This window comes from Triticum dicoccoides, chromosome 4B (assembly GCF_002162155.2).
Source record: "Triticum dicoccoides isolate Atlit2015 ecotype Zavitan chromosome 4B, WEW_v2.0, whole genome shotgun sequence".
NCBI classification, from domain to species: domain Eukaryota; kingdom Viridiplantae; phylum Streptophyta; class Magnoliopsida; order Poales; family Poaceae; genus Triticum; species Triticum dicoccoides.
The window spans coordinates 35,405,923-35,413,832 of NC_041387.1; positions in this window are offsets into that span (position 1 = coordinate 35,405,923).

Consider the following 7,910-nt stretch of genomic DNA (forward strand, 5'->3'; position numbering starts at 1 on the left):
ACATTGCTACACCTGAAGGGGAGAAAAGACTTGGAGATGTCAAGCGCCATTTCATTCTATGGCAAAAGAAGTTTATCAAGTTTCCAGGCGAGGCGCCAAGGACAACAAGTCCACCCCCCTACGGTGGTGGTGGTGGTGGCGGTTCACCTACACCTCCGTCACGTCAGCCGACGCCCCCCAGTCCACAACGTCCGGCGGGTGATCAGACGCCGCCCCCCAGTCCTCGTCCGGCGGGTGATCAGACGCCGCCCCCCAATCCACCTCCGGCAAAGAAGCAGAAGCAGTCCTGGATTATTAACCCGGACCCTTATGTACCTAAGACCACAAAGGTACCGGAGCCATCACTGAAGCCTCTCCCCACAAGGCCTTGGGAACGTAGTGCCGAGGAAACTGCCGCGGCCGCGGCTGCTGATCATGAGAAATGGAAGGCGGACTGCAAGAAGAAAAGAGAGACCGAGCCCAAGCCAGTATTTTCTGATGAGCAAAAGTGGGCTAAGTCATTTTTGAGCACACCGTCCCAAGCCGCGAAGAATCTGCCTGACGACTATGCACGTGAACTTCGTAGGCAGGCACTCATGTTGAAGGAGAAGAAAGAGCGGGCGGAGAACCAAGAGAACAAAGCCTTGGAGGAGGCCGAGAAAACGGAATTAGAAAGTAAAAAAAGCGGGAAACGAGTTGCCCAGCTCGGGGAACAGAGTAAACAATCGATTGCCCCGCTTATAGTGAAAGCCGCCGATCCGGATGACCCCAATATCATAGCAGCTGCGGCAGCACATGGATTGACTGTAACGAGTGCCAGAGAACAAGCGGCCAACTTAGGTATTACTCTTCGTGAACTGTTAGGCCTTGATGAGGCGCCAGTGAAGGAGGTAGTAATTACATATGTGAAGAATGGGCCTCTCGTCGAGCCTGCGCAGGAAGAGGATCTACCTCCACAAATGAAAGGTCTGCTGAAATGGTACAAGGGTTACATAAAAAATAAAAACGCCAAAGAATATATTTATGCGGAAGTTAGATATGAGCATCACTTCAAACATTACTATGTACAAATTCATCTGAGTGAATTGTTCCAGCTTTTCAATCTGCGCGAGCTCGACAAATCTATCATCAGTTGCTACGTTCTGTAAGTGATTTATTTCTACCCCATCTCGTTCATATTGCCTGCACTATATATATGTCCTAACTATATTGTTGTGTACGCTATTATACATGCAGAATGAAGATTAAGGAATGCAGAGTAAGGAACATCCATTATGTTGGGTTCATTGACCCACACATCGTTAATGGATATGTGTTGGAGCATCACCCCGCCGACATGGAGGCAGACCTGTGGCAGTTTCTTACAAAGCAGGAACTCAAAAGTGATATTCTATTTCCTTACCATTTTGGGTGAGTGTTTCTGTCTTGAGCACATTCTCTTTTGTTTACTCCATGCATGGTATGTGGCCGGCTAATCGATGAGTTATGCATGACGTACTGTGCATGTATCGTGTCCGCAGGTTCCACTGGATTCTGCTAGTAATTAAAGTTGACACCTCAGAATGTCTCGTCCACGACTCTCTGAATAAGGATCCAAAGCTTTGGGGCGGCATGAGAAGAATGCTGCAGAAGTAATTATTTTCATTCATTTGCGCTCTATATCGATCGGCCTATTTCGTTCATTTCCTAATATCAAGTAACTAATAACTCTCTTGTTCATTTAATTTTCTTTGCCTCGTAGGGTTTGGAGACGGTTCGTAGATACAAAGGTCGGTGAATTCAAAAAAGAGCTAGAATTCAAAAGGTCAAAGGCTAAGAATGGTGAGGATATTCAGCCAGCGGGGACCAATCTATGTGCATACTATGTCTGTGAGATGATCCGGAGATACACCTCTGAGCGGCGGGTTCCGAGTGATACCAATGCTCAGAGGAATAACCTCCGGATGATGCTTAGTCCAGAAGCTCGCTTCCGACCACTTCAAGAGGAACTAGCTGGATGGTTCAGGAGGGAAGTCCTCCATCCTAAAGGAGAACACCATTACGAGGACGTAGAACTTTATATGCATTAAATTATGTATGGAAACTTGTTCAAAATTGTATATGGTCATCCGATGATATTGAATATATATTGTATATTCTTCTTGAATTCTTTTTGGTTCTAATTTCAAATTTGTTTAAAATTGTACATTCATATGCATGCATGTAGTACCGTAGAATATGTGAAACTCCTTCAAAATTAAAATAAAGCACAAAAGAAATAAAACAATACAAATTAAACAGAAAACAGGTTTAGGGGGGGGCTAAAACCCTAAACCTGCGGCGGCCTTTAGTCGCGGTTGGCCAGAAGAACCGCGACTAAAGGTCCTCCGCCCCGACGGCCGCCTGCCGCCCACGTGGACGGGCCTTTAGTCGCGGTTCTTAAGCAACCGCGACTAAAGGGGGGGGCCTTTAGTCGCGCCTGTTTGGTCGCGGTTGCGCAACCGCGACTAGTGGCAGTTGCAAACCGCGACCAAAGGCCCTTTTTCCACCAGTGCCAGGGGGTGTTGTCAGTCACTGTCTGCGATAACATTTAGAAGGTTACAGATGCAAATGTATGTCAAGAATCAATTCAAAATGAGAAGCATTGTGCTCTCCTCTGGAAGCAAGTGCCCACATTTCCTCACATATGGTGACCGATCCCTCCCCGGCACATTCCTTTACAGCCACTAGTACAAGTGGGGCGACAGCGTGCAATCCGACACCGGCCATGGCGTGGAAAGACCAAGCCAGGACAGGACTAATGGGTTTACGTCTGATAAAATCCTTGTGGAATGTGTTAGTGGAAAATCGAGCTTTGTTTTGGCAGTAGCGAGGAAATTTTTACTGTCGCCTCCAACAGCACATGTCAACTACAGATACAGAAAGAAATTACATTCTTCAAATTCATCTGGTTGACCAATATTCAGACTTATGCAGTAGCATGACCATATGAATCAGAGTGAAGCAGCAGTAATTCTAGTGGTATTTTAGTTATTCTGATGTGGTTCGACTAATCACGCGCAGGCAGGAAGAAATGCAAGTATATATAGGTGGAGGAGCTAGAGGTGGAAGAGGTTCACTGTCTCCAGCGACTGCGGCGCCATCCACCTGCGCTGCACGCCCGAACTCTGCCACAGGCTAGGAGACGAGATGATGGGGAAACTGAATCTATGGAGGAGAAAGTTCCATCCGGTGCTCAAACTCATCACATCCTTGCCTAAAAAAAACTCATCACATACTCCCATCTTTCAAAAAAACAGATTTAAATGATTTTAAAATATCTTTTTTTAATGTTAGCAAGACAAATGTCTGTAATTTCTAAAAAATTGAATCCAAATTTAAAATGCACACGGAGATTTAAAAAAGGTAAATCTCCATATGTATTTTGAGTTTGGATTTGAAATTTTTAGGGATTGTAGGCACACGATGTTGTGAACATTAATAGAATAATATTGAAACACATTTTTTAAAATTTTGTGAGCATGGGAGCCTTTAAGTGGTGGGAGCACCCAAATCTGACATCAGCGATCTCTATCCCTGCACCACATTCCTGCCGCATGGCTGACTTTATGTTATGTATATTCATCATGGGAATAAAGCAAGAAACTTCTGCCCGCTACCCCCACCGCTCATGTTGAGGTGATATTTAAAACAAAAAAGAGGCTGGCCAACTCACCTCCAGGAGGCTCCCTCGATTGGGGCTTCATCGGCCGTTCGATCTGCCTTTCTGGCGCGCCTAAGCCGTTGGATCTTCACTTGCGGTTAAATTATTTTCACCCACGGTTCATTTGTCTGCCCAATGACTGGTGGACTCGTCTCGTGTCTGTATTGGCTGGGTAAGCGGCGCCCGGGTGAGAGAGAATTTGTCCCATCCACGCGCCGCGCCCGCACCCAACACAACCCAATCCCCTCGTCCCGCACGCCGTGCACACTCCGGTCCCCTCATCCCGCATGAACCCTAGGGAGAGAGAGATAGGAAGATGAGAGGGAGAGAAAGGGGAGAGGAGAGGAGAGGGATGCCCGGCAGCGGACGGGAGAGGGTGACCGGTCGGCGTCGGCCTACACCGGCGAGGCGTCGGCCTGCGCCCCTCCTCGCGCACGAACCCTAGCTGAGAGACAAAATGAGGGGGAGAGAGAGAAGGAAGGAGAGGAGGGAGAAAGAGAGAGGAAAGAGGAAAGGGAGGTGCGGCGGCTGACAGGAGAGAGGGTCATCGGCCGGCGCCGGAGAGGACGGGCCCGACCTGGACGTGACCTGGAGGTTGGCGGTGGCTCGATCCACTCCTGGGTCGGGAGCTGCGACGAGGCTGGGGCTCGGGCGCGTTGTACGGGAGGATGTACTCCGCCTCTTCCTCATGGTGCGGCGGACGGCGACTCTCCCTCTTCTCTGTCGTCGGCGGCCAGCTCATCCCACTGCCTCGTGCTCGCCGCTGACCACGGATCCGCCATGGACGGAGGGTATCAAGAGGGGAAGAGGGGAAGGACGTCTTCGCCTTCGCAAGCAGCACTGGCGGACGAGCACACACGCATGTCCTCTTCCTGATGGAAGGCAACTCGAGCATGGGAGTAGTGGCCAAGGCTGGGCACCATGGGTTGGCCGAGGTGCTTCATGGTGAGGAACAGGTGCGCCATCTTCCAATCCGTCCACAATTTGAAGCAGCCAGGCAGGGAGGACCAAGAAAACATAGGTACTCTTCTATCCCTTTGTACGTCTTGTCTGATGCATATGTTTGTGTGTGTGTGAGGGAGGGAGGGAGGGAGAGAGAGAGAGAGAGAGAGAGTAGATCACCGATGGAATGGAAGGTAACTTTTATTTCAACTTTGATCTTACTAGGCATCCAGATTCTTATTTTGTTCTTCTGAGATTTCTTGTTGGGTGTATGAACATTCATGCACACACTGTAAATTATTGTGCTTGTTCCAAATTAGAAATACAGAGAAGAAATAAAATTATTAGTTAGCAAATATACATAGCTCATTCACATTTTAGTTCCCTAATATGTGGGTTTTCTACACATGATGTGTGCAGATCTGTGAAAGAAGAGATGAAGAACAATTTTAGCTGAAGAGTTGAAGAAGACCAAGGTGAATTTTATCCCTCTTGCGAATCCAATCAAGTTTGCGCTTGCATTTTGGTGATATGGTTTGTGTTGGACCATGTTCTCTAGCTATCAATGGACTTTCCAAAGTAGTTTTGCTGATTTGTTGTTATGGATTTCATGTTATGCAGACTATTTTGCTTAGAGATGGGCATGCGCGACTCCTTATTTGTTTGCAGCGTCGTATAGGATAATATGAGATTGCTATTTTGCTGCTTGGGAACACATTTTGAGATAACATCAGCTCTGTTCTAACTAGCCATTGTGGTACATGGATACAGGAGCGACGAACCACCTTACCAGCGAGATGGGCAAGCTCTCCATTCAGGCACCGTATCGTGGACATGATCAGGTGCACACCGCCAATGGAGAAGGTATGCGCATCTCCCATGTTGGTCAGGCATCACTTCTTGCACACAATTTTCGCAAACTGCATCTTTCTAACGTCCTTCGAGTTCCCTCTGCTACGCGTAGTTTGTTGTCTATTCCTCAACTTACTCGTGATAATAATGTCCTTGCTGAGTTTCACCCTTTTTGTTTCTTTATTAAGGATCGGGACACGAGGGCCGTTCTGCTTAGTGGTCGTCTTCGCCATGGCTTATATGCACTTGACGCACCGCCTGCATCTCCTACGCCGTCTTCTCCTCAGGTGTTCAGTGGTGTTCGTGTGTCGCCTACGCACTGGCATGCGCGCCTTGGACATCCTGCTGCTCCTATAGCTAGTCATGTGCTGCATCGCCATGAACTACCAGTTGTGTCCAATAAGAGTGCTGAAACTATTTGTGATGCCTGTCAGCAGGGCAAGAGTCACCAACTACCTTTTTCAGAGTCTAGTCGTGTTGTGAAACATCCTCTTGAGCTTGTGTTTTCTGATGTGTGGGGTCATGCCCAAACATCTGTTAGTGGTCACAATTACTATGTCAGTTTTATTGATGCTTACAGTCGGTTTACTTGGCTATATCTTATCAAGCGTAAATCTGATGTGTTTAATGTTTTCATTCAGTTCCAAGCACATGTTGAGCGTCTCCTTAAGCATAAGATTATTCATGTTCAATCCGATTTGGGGGGGGGGGGTGAATATCACAACCTCAACTCATTTTTTAATAAGCTTGGGATTTCGCATCGCGTGTCTTGTCCTCATCCACATCAGCAAAACGGCACCGCTGAACGTAAGCATCGTCATCTTGTAGAGACTGGACTTACTTTACTAGCTCATGCCTCCGTCCCGTTTCGGTTCTGGAGTGATGCCTTCTGCACTACCTGTTTCCTGATAAATAGGCTTCCCTCACGACTACTGAAAATGAAAACCCCTCTTGAACTCTTGCTCGGTGATATTCCAGACTACACATTTTTCAAAGTGTTTGGGTGCGCATGTTGGCCGCACTTGCGGCCTTACAACAAGCGTAAATTAGAGATTCGGTCTAAGAAGTGTGTTTTCCTTGGGTACAATTCTCTTCACAAAGGGTACAAGTGTCTTCATGTTCCCACCAATCGTGTCTACATTTCTCGTGATGTCGTGTTTGATGAGAATGTGTTCCCGTTTCGTGCTCTTCCGAACCACTCTACCACTAGTTTACCACCTGTGCACTCCACTACACCTTCGCCTGACCAATTTGTGGATGTTGTAAATGCTCCTGTGTTGCTTCCTAACCATGCTGCAGGTATTGGACGCGGTGCCCGCCTTGAACTCCTGGATGATGAGGTTCTGGACGACACTCATGATGACCACGTTGATCCTATGCATGGCCCATGCATGGCGGGTCATGCCCGTCAGCCCGATGCATCCACAGCCGCCCCGCGGGCGTCGGGAGTGCCCGCGGCTGCACCCGCCTCGGCCGCCCCGTTGGCCGGCTCGCCCGCTCCAGCGCCCGGGTCGCCCGCCTCAGCGCCCGGGTCGCCCGCCCCGTCAGTCGGGTCGCCCGGCCCAGCGCCCGGCTCGCCCGCCAGGCCACAGGCGCTGCCCTTGTCGGGCCCATCAGCAGGCGGCCCAGCAGCCACGAAAGTTGCACCGGCCAGCCCCGCCTCGGCTACGTCGTCGCCTGGTTTGGTAGCCCCGTCCTGGCAACGTCGCCCGGTGCTGAGTCTGCTGACTCTGGCTCCTCCAGCCCCGTCTCGGCCACAATGCCTTCGTCGCCTGTGGCAAGCCCCGTGGTGCCAGCACCGCCCGCTGTGGTTCATCATCGACCACACACGCGCAGCCGGTCTGGTGTTTTTTGCCCTAAGGAACGCAAAGACGGGACGGTGGCGTGGCTTGCTGCATGCGTGGCTCATGCTGCTGCGGATCCCACGGCAGAGCCGCGTCATTTTCAGGCTGCATTGGGTATTCCTCACTGGAGTGCTGCGATGGAGCAGGAATTTCAGGCCTTGCTGAAAAATGGTACTTGGCAGCTTGTTCCTCCGGTCTCTGGCGTCAACATCATTGACTCCAAGTGGGTGTTTAAGGTCAAACGACATGCAGATGGTTCTATTGAGCGCTACAAGGCACGGCTGGTTGCCAAGGGTTTCAAGCAGAGGTACGGTCTTGATTATGAAGACACATTCAGTCCAGTTATCAAGCCTACTACTATTCGTATACTGCTGTCTCTTGCTGTTACTCGTGGTTGGTCGCTTTGTCAGCTTGATGTGAAGAATGCCTTCCTCCATGGAGTTCTTGAGTAAGAGGTTTATATGCATCAACCACCCGGTTTTGTTGATCCTACGCGTCCGCATCATCTCTGTCGTCTGGTCAAGGCGTTGTATGGACTTAAACAGGCGCCTCGTGCATGGCATGCTCGTCTTGGTTCTGCTCTCCGGGCTCTTGGGTTTATTCCCTCAACT